Source organism: Miniopterus schreibersii (genome assembly GCF_964146895.1).
Source record: "Miniopterus schreibersii genome assembly, chromosome: Y".
NCBI classification, from domain to species: domain Eukaryota; kingdom Metazoa; phylum Chordata; class Mammalia; order Chiroptera; family Miniopteridae; genus Miniopterus; species Miniopterus schreibersii.
Window position 1 is genome coordinate 13,010,714 of NC_138120.1, and position 15,676 is coordinate 13,026,389.

The window sequence follows — 15,676 nt, forward strand, 5'->3', positions numbered from 1 at the left end:
GTCGGCATGATTTCACGAGTAATTTTATTGGGGATGCTGGAAAAGCATTCACAATTCCATTCAACAGGTGGAAACATTTTCAACAGGATGAATCCATTGGTGAACTCGTGGATGCATTCTCACGGTTACCCACCAGGTGGCAGTATTGTTCCAACTGAGGATCATATTTGGGATGCTTGTGGAGATGCAGAAGATGCATTTTCTCGTTTGTCCACCAGGTGGTGGCATTTTGACACCACGAGATTTTATTGGCTATGCTGACAATGGAAGCTAATGTGTGTCAAGCAGGCAGCAGAATTATTTTACCGCACGATTTCGCTGGAGATGCTTGCAATGGTTCTATATTTATCAGTTGGCGTCAATATTCCACTAGTGAATATCAGGAATGTTCTGGAAGTGCATTCTCACGCTTTTCCACCAGGTGGCAGAATTTCCCCACAAAGTACTTTTACTGAGGATGCTGGCAAGGCATTCCCACGTTTTTTTCTACAGCTGTCTGCATTTTCCCTCCACTGTCCCATTTTGGGGAAACTGGCAATGCATTTTGGCGCTGAAACATGAGATGGCAGCATTTTTCCACCAACGATTCTGTTTGAGATGCTGGCAATGCTTTCCCACGTTTGTCTTAACACGTTTGTGGAAGCATTTTTACTACCAAATTATATTATTGGGGGTGTTGAAAATTCAGTCTCAAGTTTGAAAAAGACTTGGCTACATTTTCCACAAATGTGATTATTTTGTGGATGTTGACAAGGCATTCTCACGTTTTAACAGCCATTGAACCTACTTTCCCAAAAATGATTCTATTGGGAATAGTGGCATGGCACTTTCACTTTTGTTCAATAGCTGGCAACACTTTCACCACAAAGTATCGTTTGGGGAATGCTGGAAGCACGTTCGTCCAACGTACTTCGTAGAAGTACTTTTCCACAAAATGATTTTATTGCGGATGCGGGCAATGCATTCTTCAGTCTCTCAAACAAGAGGCCACATTTTCCACCAAACGATTACTTTGGTTGTGCTGGCAATGCATTCCCACATCTGTCCACAAGGTGGCCACTTTTGTTTACCAAGGGATTTTCCTGAGAACGCTGGCAATGCATTCCCTTGCTCGAATACCAGGTGACAGCATTTTCTCCACAAGTGATCTTATTGGAGATGCTGTAACTGCATTTTCACATTTGTAGAAAGGTGACTGGTTTCTTATTTACAAATGATTGTTTTAAGGCTGCTGGCAATTCCTTCTGACACTCAAACACCAGGTGCAGTATTTTCCCACCAAATGATATTATTGAGGATCCTGGCACTGCATGCTCCTCCTTGGAGAACAAGCGGCAGCTATTTTCCACCATGTAACTTCACTGGGGCTTCTGGCGATGCATTTTCACTCTTGTCCAATAGGTGGAAGCATTTTCCCACAAGTGATTTCACTGGGGATGCTGGCAATGAACACTCACACAAGTCGACAAGATAAGGGCATTTTTCCCACAAGAGATTTTCATTGTGAATCTTGGCAATGTATTTTCAAATGTGTCCGCCATTTGGCAGCCAGCATCATCTCAGAAGGGATTTTCATGAGGATGCGGGCAACGCATTCTCACACTTGTCAAACATGTGGCGGCCTTTTTCCAACAACTGATATTATTGGGGCTGCTGGCAATGCATTGTGAAGCCTGTTTACAACAAGCCCGCATTTTTCCACCAAATGTTATTATTGCACATAAAGGCAATGGTTTCTCCCGCTTGTCCACCCGTCGGCACCTTGACATCACAAGTGATTTTGTTTGGTAAGCTGAGAATGCATTCTTACGTTTGTTCAGCCAGTTGCGGAATTTTTCCACCAAGCGACTTTATTGCTGCTGGCTGTACATTCTCACGTTTGTCCAACTATTCGCCGCAGTTTTCCCCTAAAGTGATATTGTGTGTGTGGGTGTGGATGTTGGTTTTGAATTCTCACACGTGGACATTGGCTATCAGAATTTTAGGCCCAAATCACTTTATTGTGATTCCAGAGCATGCGTTCTCACTCTTGTCCACCAGTTGGCACCTTGATCTCAGTAGGGGTTTCATTGGGGATTCTGGGAAATCATTCATACAGTCCTTTAGCACCTGGTGGCCTTTTTCTCAAAGAGTGATTTTGTTGGGGATGCAGTCAATGCATGCTTCACCTTGTCCACCAGGGGGCAGAATATTTCCACCAAGTTTTTTTTAAAGGGGATGCGTTTAATGCTCTCCCACTTACCTCCACAAGGTGGCAGCATTTTTAAAACAAACGCTTTTCTTGGGAATGCCGGGAATGCTCTCTCACATTTGTAAACAATGTCAGGTAATTTCTCATCAAACGTTTTTACGGGAGATGCCTGAAATACACTATCACCTTTTATTCAAAGGGGCAGCATTTTTTCAACCAAATAATTTTACAGGGGCTGGCAATGGATGCTCACATTTATCCCACACTTGGCAGCATTTGTCCCAGAGAAAGTTTTTTTGCGGGGATGCGTGGCAGCGTTTCGCCCCAAATGATTTTATTGAGGATGCCTGCAAGGCAGTCTCAGGTCTCTACATGAGGTCACAGTAGTTTTCAACCACATGATTGGATTGGGGATACTATCAGCGCATTCTCACCCTTTTGCATTTTGCCGACAGAGAGGTTTTGTGGTGATTCTGACAATACATTCTCAGACTTATCTGAGAATTGGCAGTATTTCCGTACAAATGACCTTACTGGGGATGCTGGCAATGTATTCTCACGATTGTCCACGGAGGACAGCATTTTCAATCAAATAATTTTATGGGAGATGCTACGCAGCCATTCTTGCACTTGTCAACCAGAAGGCAGGTTTTCCACAGTATGATTTTATTGGGCATGCTGGCACTGCATTCGTAATCTTTTTCATAGGTGGCAAAACTTTCCCAAAAACTTATTATTTGCGGGATACTGGCAATGAATTGTCATTCTCAAGCATCCGTTGGCAGCATTTTTTAGCTAATGATTTTGTTGGGGATGCTCGCCGTGCGTTTTCATATTTGTCGACCAGTGCACCTGGTGCCCGCTGGAGGTGCTCCAGGCACATAAGTTAGAGATGGAGAATATGGACTTGCAAGGAAGCAGAGCCTAACGGAAAATCTTGATAATGCATTGCCAGATTTCTCAGTAAAATCCCTGTGAGAGCTCAGTTCCGTATTATGTTCGAACGTTGGAAGCAAATGCCAGGATCCCCAATAAAATTGTTTGGGTCAAAGATGCCGCTTCCATGTGGGCAAGCGTAAGACTGCCTTGACGTTATTCCCAATAAAATCATTCTAGGAACAGTGCTGCCTCTTAATGGATAATCTTGAGAATGCATTTTCAGCATCTACAAAATAATCACCAGAGTGAACATATAGGCCATCAGCTGGACAAATGTAAGAATGCCTTCTGAGCCTACCAAATAAACTTGCATAAATGTCCAGTGTTGGGTCCTAAAAAATGATGGATTTCTAAGTATCCTCCCTGTAGGGAGTCGGTCACACATTAGGAACAGGCAACCAGGTGGGAGACTTCACAGTTGAACCAAAGTCCCTCTCTAGAAGTATGACTGCACAGTGTTTTGCTGAGAGAATCAGTCTCTGAGGCCGAAGATCCCAAGCGACATTTAGCAAGGGGTGGAATAAGGTGCACAGATACCTGTGGCGAATTGAGTCAAGGCGTGTGGGAAGTCAGAAGTGTATTAGGTTCATTTGGGCAAGAATCCCCTGCTGGAAGAGTAAATGAGCAGAGGGACAATAAGAAGGAGAGTGTGCCACAGCCCTCACACACAAGCACACACAAGCACACACACACACATGCACACACACAGAGGCAAAGGCATGGACATGAATTTGTGTTGGGCAATCTCTGGACTATGATGTCCACAGTCAGTACACCTTGCCCGTTTTTGACACTTTTTACGTTTCCTCAAATGGAAATGGCCTCCTGTGAATATGATTGTTTATTGACTTTGTTCCTTCAGACCAAGCCCTTGTGCAACCAACTAATCCTTAAGCAATATCAAGTCATCCTTGCTACTCGTCACTGAAACCCAAGGAGTGGATGAGAGAAAGTCAGAATGAGAGAAAGACCAAAAGAGCAAAAGCAATGGAAACAAATAAAAAGTTACTAATCTAAAAGGAGTCAGACTGAGACCTTATCTTGGCGGTAATAATCCTGATGATCCAACTCTACCAGAATGTAGGCTACAGTCCTCTCCAGCCACAGTTCTTCCCTTTGACTCTCACTTCAGTCTCAGATATCCCTTATACTGGAATAGCCTCTACTGCCCGGGCATTTCTCCCTGTGGATATTACCAGGGGTCCCTGTGGATGTGTGGGAAGTGTTAAAGAAAACGAATTCTGAAGTGGGAAACGTGAGTTGCCTTAAGAAAGAGCCCACTAGACACCGAACCGAAGGAAACCTAAAGATGCTAAGGCAAAATAGGACTTCCTCAGGAACGTTTCTCTACAGGTACAAGGCCCATACACTGAGGCTCACAGTGAGGGGCGGGGCTGAATACGATGATGCCTGCTGTAGTCTCACAGTTTGGAAGAAATGTTTCAGAAGCCCAACAGCAAAGGGGAGCGAGTGGGGTGTCCAGGAGCCTTTTCCACGCTACGTGACCACATCCCAAGCCCCTGTCTGTAGGCTCAGTGAGACCACACTGAGCACAGCAAGAACCCATATCCGGACCTGAAGTGTCTGTCTTTACTGTATGGCTTATTCTTGACCCTTTGGTCAAATATTAATTGACCATGATGGCATGGGTCAATTTCAGGATTCTGTACTTTTCCATTGATCTATGTGCCTGTTCCTGTGCCAGAAGCAGGTTGTTCTGATCACAGTGGCTTTGCCCTACAGCAGGATATTCAGTAATGTGATCCTACAACTCTGTTCTTTCTCAAGAATACTGTGGGTGCACGGGGTCTTTTTTGGTTTCCTATAAATTTTCGAAACATTTTTTCCAGCTCTGTGAAACACACTGTTGGGATTGATGACAATTGTGTTGAATTTATAGATTGTTTTGGGTAGCATGGATATTTTGATAATGTTAATTCTTTCAGTCTATAATTCTTTCACTCCTTTGTATCTTCCTCTATTTCTTTTTTCAATGTCCTGTTTCTGAATACAAGTCTTTTACATCCTTCTTTGACTTTACTCCTAGGTGTCTTATTTTTTCAGTTGCAATGGTAAATGGTATAGTCTTTTCTAAGAGTTCATAATCGGTGTAAAAAAAATGCCATCAATGTGTTGATGTTAATTTTGCTTCCAGCTTCCTTGCCAAATTCATTAATTATATCCACAAGTACTCGGTGGACTCTTTAGTTTTTTATGTACAATATCATGTCATCTGCAAGTAATGACAGTTAACCTTCTCTCTTCCGATACGGATGCCTTTTATGTTCTCTTTTTGTCTGCTCGCTGTGGCTAGGACTTCCAGTAGTATGCTGAGCAGTAGTGGTGAAAGGGGCAACCGTGTCTTATTCCTCTTCTTAGGGGATATGGTTTTAGCCTTTGCACGTTGAGTATGATTTTGGCCCCAGGTATGTTGTATATGGCCTTTATTATGTTGAGATATATTCCCTCTATTTCCACTTTGCTCCCAGTTTTTTCCAAAATGGGTGCTGGATTTTCTAGAATATTTTCTCTGTATCTATTGATATGATCATAAGATTTTTGTCCTTCATTTTGTTTAGCTCTCACATTTCTTGATTTGCGAATATTATACCAGCGCTGCGTCTCCAGAATAAATCACACTTGGTCATGGTGTATGATCTTATTTAATGTATTGCTGGATAAAATTTGGTAATATATTTTCTGAGGATTTTGGCACCTATGTTCATGAGGGACGTTGGTCTGTGAAATTCTTTATTTGCAGGATCTTCATCTGGTTTTGGGATTTATTATAATACTGGTCTCATAAAAATATCTCCCTCCTCTGGAATTTTCTAAAATATTTTGAGGAGAGTGGGTTTTAATTCTTCTTTAAATGTTTAGGTAAGCTCGCATGTAAATCCATCTGGCCCCAGACACTTGTTTGCTGGAAGTTTTTTTCTTATTACTTCTTCAATTGCATCCATTTTTACTGGCCCTCCAGGTTTTCTGATTCTTTCCGATTGAGTTTTAGCAGATTGTAGTTTTGAGGAATGTGTCCATTTTACGCAGCTTCCCCACTTTATTGTTGTGCATAGTGTTTTCTTAGTATTCTTTCTGTTTCTGTCATGTCAGTTGTTATATCGCCTCTTTCACATCTGATTTTGTTTTCTTGGGTCCTCACCGTTTGTTTTTTGGTGCGTCTGGCTAAAGACTCATCGATCTTATTTCTGTCAGAAAACTAGTTCTTACTTTCATTGATATTTTGTACTGTGTTTTTGGTCTCTGTGTCGTTCATTTCTGTTCTGATCTTCACTATTTTCTTTCTTCTGCATCTCCTCGAAATGTTCAGGTCCTCTTCCCTTTTTAATATTGGGTTGTTGTTTTTGTTTTGTTACTTACATAAGAAATAAAAATGACTTTACATTCTGAATTCTGTGTTTTATTTTAATCTCTGATAGCAGATTTATGCCCCTTCAGAAATTGATGTAGAATATACGTCATCTAAAACTAAACATTTTAAACTATACGCTCCAGTGGTTTTAAAATTGGAATAATGTAGAACTGTTACAGCATAACAAGAAGCTAGAAAAATTCCAGGACAAGTTGAAAGGGAAACTGAGATAGATTTTTAGACAGCAGTTTGAGTTAAGCCTATCTTCCCTAAGCCAAAGGCACTGGAGAATAAATAGTTTGTATTAGATGGGAAAGATGCAGAAACCCAGGTGCAGAGACTAGGGCACAGGAAACCACCTGGACAGGAACCCCCAGAGGCCTACAAGGGACAAAGACTGGGAAAACAAGAACTTTGTCCCCAGGTAATCTATTCTCCCAGAGCATGTCATGGGTCATGCGGTGGAGACCCCCTAAGCATTCCTCCCTAAAGATACCTTTTAAGTCTCAGTTGTATTTCAGCTCCAGGCCCATAAAAGCATTAAGACAAGACAAGTGGCATTGGAGTGGACTCAGGACCAGACACATTGACAAATGAGGCCCTTCCTGGCATGGACTAATCAGTGGCGACCAGCACCCTGAAAGGGCACCCCTGGAAAGCTGATGAATATTCTCTTGAGAACTCCCCTTAAGCCTCCCATAAGATTTTCCACCTGCAAGGGAGATAAATATGCTCAGGACAAAGGACCAAGTGTGAGCTCCCCTACACCACAGGAAAGCGTGACAGCGCCAGTTTCCTCCTTCCTTCTGCGGGGGCCCCATGGTGCTTTCAACCAGGGGAGCAATGGGCAGTGGCAGCTCATCCCAGGCTTGTCTTCTGAAACTGTCTGAAAGGTCTTGGAAATGTGTCCAAGGCCCCCTTTTCTCTGACTTCCCAGTGAGCAAAGGCAGCCCAGCCTAGGCTATCCTGTTACTTCGTCTATGCACCTGCCTTGGTTCACCAGCCTAAGTACATTTTTATTACAGCCATTAAAGCTTTGGGTTTTTTTCTTCATTTTTTTCTCTTGATTGAAATCTTTCCTTCAAGATGACAAGAGCTGAGGCCTTCTGCCTGTATCCCCTGTAACACAACCGTCATCTTTTCACTTCGGAAACCTTAATGTCAACATAAAAGAAAGCCTCATCCCATTTAAAGAGTATACCCAATTCTACTCTGGACTATTTCCTCATTTACACTGATGTCTTTCCCATCTCCATGGCTATGCTATTGCTATTGTCGTTGTTGTTAACCCTCACTAGAGGATATTGTTTTCATTGACTTCCAGAGAGAGTGGCATGGAAGAAGGGGTAGAGAGAGAGAGGTGCCTCAGTGTTAGAGACACAGACATTGGTTGCTTTTCTAATTCGCTGCACACCTGGGATGAGGAATGAATCTACAACCTAGGTATGTGCCCTCAACTGGGAATCAAACCGGAGACCCTTCAGTGTGCAGGCCGACACTATACCACTGAGCCCCGCTGCCCAGGGTAGATATGCCTCTTTAAATATGAAGTTTGTAGGTATATTTAACTTGAAATTGGTAGAGGTTTTAAAATGATTTCTTTAGTTTTACTCATGTTTTCATTGGTGATTTGCCACTATTATATTACTGGCATTAATTTTGCAACAGTTTGTATGTAGCAGGGAGGAAACACTTTTAGATCAGGGTCCAAATAGAGTAGTGTATACGAACTTTTTTTGTTAAAAACTTTTATAGCAATGAGAACCAGAAAAATTTCTACTAAACTATCTAACACTACAACTGAAAGATTTAGAAAGAGAACAGAAAACAAGAAAGGGCCCAGAGGAAGTAAAAGGAAGAAAATAATAAAGAACCAGAGCCTAAATAAATAACGTAGAGACTAAAAAATTAAAAAAGGTCAATGCAACCAAGAGCTTGTCTTTGAATAGACAATCAGTGTGATGAACTTTTAACCCAACTCACCAAAAACCAAAGACAGAGGTCAAAAATAAATAAATTGAGGAACAAAAGAAGTGAAGTAACAACTGATACCACTGAAATACAAAGGGTTGTAAGCAAATACCCTGAACAACTATATGCCAACAACCTGGATGAAATAGACAAATTTCTGGAAATACACAACCTTCCAATACTCAGTGAGGAAGAATCAGGCATGCTGAACACGTTGATAAAAACTGGTGAAATTGGAACAGTGATTTTTTAAAAAATGCCCAAGAAAAAAAGGGCCAGGCCCAGACAGTTTCAGAGGGGAGTTTTATCAAACATTCAAAAAATAATTCAAATTGTTCCAAAAAGTCCGAGAGGAACAAACACTCCCAAGCTCTTTTTAGGCAGCCTGAATAATCCCAACTACAAATCCAGGTAAAGACCTTGCAAAGAAAGAATTACAGGCCAATATCCGTGATAAACAGAGATGCTAAAATCTTCAAACAAATATTAGCAAATTGGATCAAGCAATATGTTAAACAGATCACACCCCATGACCAAGTGGGGTTTATTCCAGGGATGCAGGTTTGGTACAGTATTCACAAATCTATAAATGTGATGCCTCACAGGAACCATTTGACAAACAAAAATCTCATGATCATCTCAGTAGGTGCAGAAAGAGCAACAAAACCCAGCGCCCATTTTTGAGAAAAACTCTCAGCACAGTGGGGATAGAGGGATCATGCCTAAACACATTAAAGTCCTTATAGGACAAACCTTCAGTCAACTTCATACTCAATGGGCAAAAACTAACACATATCCCCTAATAAGAGGAACAAGACAGGGACGTCCACTTTCACCATCTTTTATTCAACAGAGTGTTGGAAGTCCTTGCCACAGCGATCAGACAAGGAGAAAACATAAAAGGCATCCAAATTGGAAAGGAGAAATAAAACTGTCACTGTTTGCAGATGACCTGATATTGTATGCTGAGAACACTAAAGAGGTCACCAAAAGACTTCTAGATTTAATAATAAATGAACTCAGCTATGCAGCAGGATGGAAAATTAATGCCCAGAAGTAAATGGCATTTTTAAACAACATTCATGATCTCTCAGAAAGAGAAACTAAAACAAACAAACAAACAAACAAAAACACATTTAACGTGCAACAATAAAATTAAGATACTTAGGAATTAACTTAACCAAAGGGGTGAAAGACGTGTACTTGCAAAACAAATATGTTCAAAAAGGAGATAGAGGAAGATATAAACAAGTGTAAGAATATACCATGCTAATGGATTGCTAGAATCAACCTCATTCAGATGTCCGTACTCCCCAAAGCAATCTATAGATTCAAACTATTCATAAAATACCAATGTCCGATATCACAGACCTAGAAGAAGTAGTGCAAAAATTTAAAGGACACAAAAAGGACAGCACCCCAAATCGCTGCAGCAATTTTGGGAGGAAGAAAAAAGTGGAAGGAATCAAAATAATACATATCAAGATATAGTAAAGCCATTTTAATCGAAACAGAATGGAACTGGCAGAAGAACAGACTTAATGACATAAATGGAACTGAACAGAGATCCCAGGAATTGACCCAACTCATTACACTCAATTGAGATTTTACAAAGGAGGCAGAGCATACAGTGGAGTAAAGGAAGTCTCTTCAATAAATGGTGTTGGGAAAATTGGACAGGAACTTTCAAAATAATGCAACTAGACCACTATCTTGCACCGCACACAAGGATCAACTCCAACTGGATAAAAAACTTAAAGGTAAAACATGAAACCATTAAAAATCCTAGAAGGAAATGGAGGCAGCATGATCTCAGACATCTCTCATTGCAATATGCTCACCAATACACTGCCTAGGGCAATGGAAGCAAAGGAGAAAATAAACAAATGGGACTACAGCAAAATAAAAAGATTCTGCACAAAGATACCATCAACAAAATGCAAAGGGAACTCATTATATGGGAGAACATATTTGCCGATGATACATCTGATAAAGGGTTACTACCCCTAATATTTTAAGAAACACACCTTCACAAGAGGAAGACAAACGATCCAATTAAAAAACGAGCAAAGACCTAAGTAGACACTTCTCCAAAGAGCGCATAAACATGTCCAAGAGACATATGAAAACTGCTCAGTGTCACTAATCACCAGAGAGATGAAAATTAAAACAATAATGGGGTATCACCTGAGGTCTTCCAGAATGGCTATGTTTTCAATAAGTCAATAAACAGAAAGTGCCTGTGAGGGTGTGCAGAAAAGCTCACCCTAGTATACTGCTGGTGGGAATGCAGACTCGTGCAGCCTCTATGGAAAACCTTATGACATAGGAGGTTTTCTCAAAAGTTGAAATACAGAACTGCGATTGAACCCAGTGGCCCCACTGCTTGGAATATGTCCTACGAAACCAGGAACATCGATCAGGAAGAATATATAAACCCCTCTGTTCAGAGCAGCACAATTTACAATAGCTCACAGGAATGGGTACATGAATCTGCTTTGATTCTGAGTGACAGTAGACATGCACACTCCTGCATCTTCCTTCAGCTTCCTGCCTGAACATGATGCCACACTGCAGTTCTTCAGACTTTCTGTCTCTTCCCAATGCCGCAGTGGCCTGGCGTCATAGGCTATCCTTCCGAGCCTCAGGGTGTTCATGTGAGAGAAAAATGTCCCAGCTACCTGACAACCCAAGGGGGAGCCCCACTGGCATCTCCTCACATGTCCTCTAAGTGCCTTCTCCTGGTTCCAACATCCTCAAGTAGTCCTTACTGATTTTCTGGCAGAGCAAAAAGTGATCGTCCAGAGACGGCAGGGATCTGACTAAAAATCCAAAAGCAGGGGAACACACCAAGCTCTCTTAGGGCATTGCAAGCAAGCCTCCACCTCAGCAATCCTGTCAGACCCCGCCACGCTGTGGGCAGAGAACTAGTTGAAGTAGTTAAGGCTGCTGTTCTGGTGCCTGGAGCTGTTGGCCCATCGTTCATAATGCTGGCACCACTGAATGCAAGAGGCATAGGATGCACTGTATCCTGCAGCATGAGGAGTGTGTGGAGAAGGGCACATCACCTTTCAAGTTCTATGCACTTCCTGCTGCTGCCCATAGAGAGAGCCTGCTCCCGCCTGTGATGGTAATGAGATACTCCTTCACAGTGGCAGTACTGCATTAGTATGATTTGCTACAAAAGGACAGTTAACCTTGCCATCATCCCTGGCATGTCTGGCTCCCTCCACCTGCAGAAGGAATGTGGGTGGGGGTTAGGGACATCTCACTCCTGGACACCCAAGTGTCCCTGCTTACATGGACAGGTTATATTCTCAAGGCCCCTCCCTTTCCAGCACCAGTACCTGCAACATCACCTTCACATTGATCGTGTGGCTATGAAAGAACTAAAACATGGAGATCTACAAAACAGCCTGGCTTGGCCTGAACCACCTATCTTCTGGCCCCATTCCTTCTGCATAAGAGGCACAGAGGAACACAGAGGTTCCTGGGGTTACAGGTGCCTGCACCCATGCGGTCACACTGATTCCTCACAGGCTTTGATATCCCCACACCCTTGCCTGCACACGGCTTCACAGGATACCCTGATTCACGCACGTCACACGTTCCTGCCTCTGATGGAGGACTTGGGCATGCCCACACCATTTTGGGCTACTAAAACAGCTCTTCCAAACTGTGACTGGACAGAGGGCATCACGCTACTCAGCCCCGCCCCTCACTGTCAGCCTCAGTGTATGGGCCTCAGAACTGTGGTGAAACATTCCTGAGGAAGCTCTATGTTACCCGAGCATTTGCAGCTTTCCCAGGGTTTGGTGTCTGGGGGGCTCTTGCTTACGGCTGCTCACGTTTCCCACTTCAGAATCCATTTTCTCTACCGCTTTCCCACAGATCCACAGTGACCCCTAGTAATATCCACAGGGAGAAATGCCCGGGACATTACAGGCTGCCCAGCCTGTGGGCTATCTGAGGCTGAAGTGACAGGCAAAGGGAAGAACTGTGGCTGGAGAGGACTGTAGCCTACATTCTGGTAGAGTTGGGTGATCAGGATAACTACGGCCAAGATACGGTCTCAATCTGACTCCTTTTACATCAGTTCTCTTGTTTTTGTTTCCGTTACTCTTGCTCTTTCTGTCTTTTCCTCATTCTGACTCTTTCTTCCATCTACCCATTGGGTTTCAGTGACCCGTAGAAAGAACGACTTGATGCTGCCTAAGGGTTTCTTCATTGCAGGAGAAAGGCTCGGTCTGAAGGAACAAAGTAAATAAACAATCATATTCACACGAGGCCATTGTTATGTGAGGAAATGTAATACCGTCAAAAATGCACAAGATGTACTGGCTGTGGACACCATGGTCCAGAGATTGCCCAACACAACTTCACGTACATGCCTGTGCCTCTGTGTGTGTTGTGTGTGAGGGCTATAGAACACTCTGCATCTTATTGTCCCTCTGGTCATTTACCCTTCCAGCTGGGGATTCGACCCCAAGTGAACCTAATATCCAGACTGACTGCTCACATGCCTTTGCTCTCTTCCCCACAACTCCTACATGCAATTTATACTCCCACTGGCTAAGTGTGGTTCTGAATCCTGGGCTCAGAGGATGATTCTCGCAGCAAATACAGTGCTCTCATACTTCTAGGGAGGGCTTCTGCTTCAAGTGTGAAATGCACTGGGAAGCCTCCCACCGCGTTGCCTGCTGTCAATGTGTGAGCTGACCTCCGACAGAAAGGAACCTGGAAATCCATCATCCTTTCGGAGCTCGCAGTGGACATTCAGGCCCTTGCTCCCAAATCCCTTTCCTTGAGCTACCTTATGTCCCTGGGTCCATTAGTATCACCCACTTCAATGGACTTACTCTTAGTTCTCCCTCCTCCCCAGCCTCCAGCACACAGAAAGAATTCTGTCTTCTCATACTGTCCTAAAGCATAACAACTTAACCGCCACTGCCACTGCACAGGCCCAGCCCTCACAGGCAATGGTCATTCACAGGCAGCCAGTTGTAATGCCCCAAACTAGGGACAAACACCACAGAGACAGACGCTATTGATGCTCTTGATTTATGTGTTCCAAGAACACACGACAAACAGACAAACAGAGCTGATGCTCCTGCTTTAACTTTCCATTTCATACCATGCTCCCGATCTCTCTGTGACTGAATTCCTGGTCACACAGACATTCTGCTCCATTGTCCTGTGCAGGAACATAATGTCTGCTTGAAAACGCATACTCATGTCAAAACCTTCTTATGTGCACTTCTCTATTTGAAGGAAAATGGATGGTCCCTCCTATTTAACTCACACTGTGGGAGATACCCTAACACAATAATTGACTATCATCTCCTAGCAAAATTCCTAAAGAGTATAGTATAATTATTGGTGGCCCTAACATGAAGAGTCGGTCATTGCTGAAATTAGGATCTCTTAAATTTCCTGCTGCCTTGTGTTGGATGCATCACACCACACCACCTTTTTAATGAGCAATGACCTCAGGATCACCCAGTTAGGAATTTGGACACACCTAAGGAAATATTTGATGGTTGCAATGATCCATAAAAGGAAGTGGTGGCACAGCAGCCTCAGCCTTTGTATGAAAAGACTCCTGGACAAGTGTGGGAAGGGTCAGAGGAAGGACATCATGGGAGCCTCCATTTAAGGAATAGTAGACGGGCCTAAGGGTGAGGGAGGTGGCCTGGAGCGAGAGTTCAGAGGAGTGGGTCAATGAATCTGCTTTGATGCTGAATGATTTTGCACATGCACACTTCCTCATTTTACATCAGGTGTCCCTGTCTGAATATAATTCCCACTGCAGTGCTACATACTTCCTTTCTCAACCTGATTCTCTGAGGACCTGACATAACAGGCTCTACTCCTCCCAGTATCAGGGCGTCCATGAGAGAAAGCAATGACCCAGCTACCTAGCAAACTAGGGGCGAGTGTCCAGGAACAGTCCCCCTCACCTGTACTCCTCTACCTTCACTCTCCTGGGGCCAAGCTCCTCGCACAGTACTTGAGATGATTAGACCACACTTCTATTACTGATGTTCTAGTAGGGCAAACAGGACTAGTCAGAAGAAGCCAGGGATCTCACTTTACGAACCCAAGAGGTAGGGGAACCCAAAGCTCTCCTTCTGCATTGCCACCGAGGCCCAACCTCAGTATCCTGTCATATCCTTCCAGGTCGCAGCATTTTTCTCCTAAATAACATTGTCGGGAATGCTGGAAAGGCATTCTCACGCTTATCCAATAGATGGCAGCTTTTCGTTTCAAATCATGTTATTGGGGATGTTGGCAATTCATTCTCATTCTTGTCAAAACATGGCGGCTTTTTTTTACAAATAAAGTTACTGAGCAGGCTGGCAATGCATATCCACACTTGTCCACGAGATGGCAGCATGACTTCACATGTCATTTCATTCGGGATGGTACCACTGCATTCCCTCGTTTCTCCACCAGGTGGCAGCACTTTTCCACCAAATGATTTCATTGGGCATGCACGGTAGGCATGCTCAGGTATGCCCAAGAGTTGTTTGCATTTACCTCAAAATGTCATTTCTTTCGTGATGCTGGAAATGGATTCTCATTCTTGAACAGTCACAGCATGCAGTTATGTCCGCACGTGCCAAAAGGCGGCTTCTAACAGAAAAATACAGTTTGCACATACTTCTACAAAGGGAATTTGGTTTAACTGTGAAATGAACGTAAAACCCCGGCCTGGTTCCCTGCTGTCTCCCTAAAGCGAGGGTATGGCAAACGCATCATCCTTTATAACTTATCACTGCAAATTCCGACCCTTGCACACAAGGCCTTTCCTTGAACTCCCTTATCACCCAAGGGAAAATGGTAAACTCTATTGGACTTTCACTGATTTCTTAATCCACCACAGTCTCTACCACACAGAAAGAATTTTGGCTTCTGATACCATCAGAAAACACAACTTAGCCACTTCTGCAATTGTAAAGGCCATGCATTCACGGGGCGGGTAATTCAGAGAGTCCATTGTCAAGGCAAACAATACATAAACAGGCACATTAGATGCTCTCGCTTTATCTTGCCATTTATTCCATGTGCTGCATATGTCCATGGCTGAATGCCTTTCCACAGGGACATTCTGCACCTAATTTCTACGCAGGAAAAGAATCTTTGCTTGAAACACCTTTTAATCTGAAAAAGCTTCTCACGTGCACTACTTATATTGGAAGGTC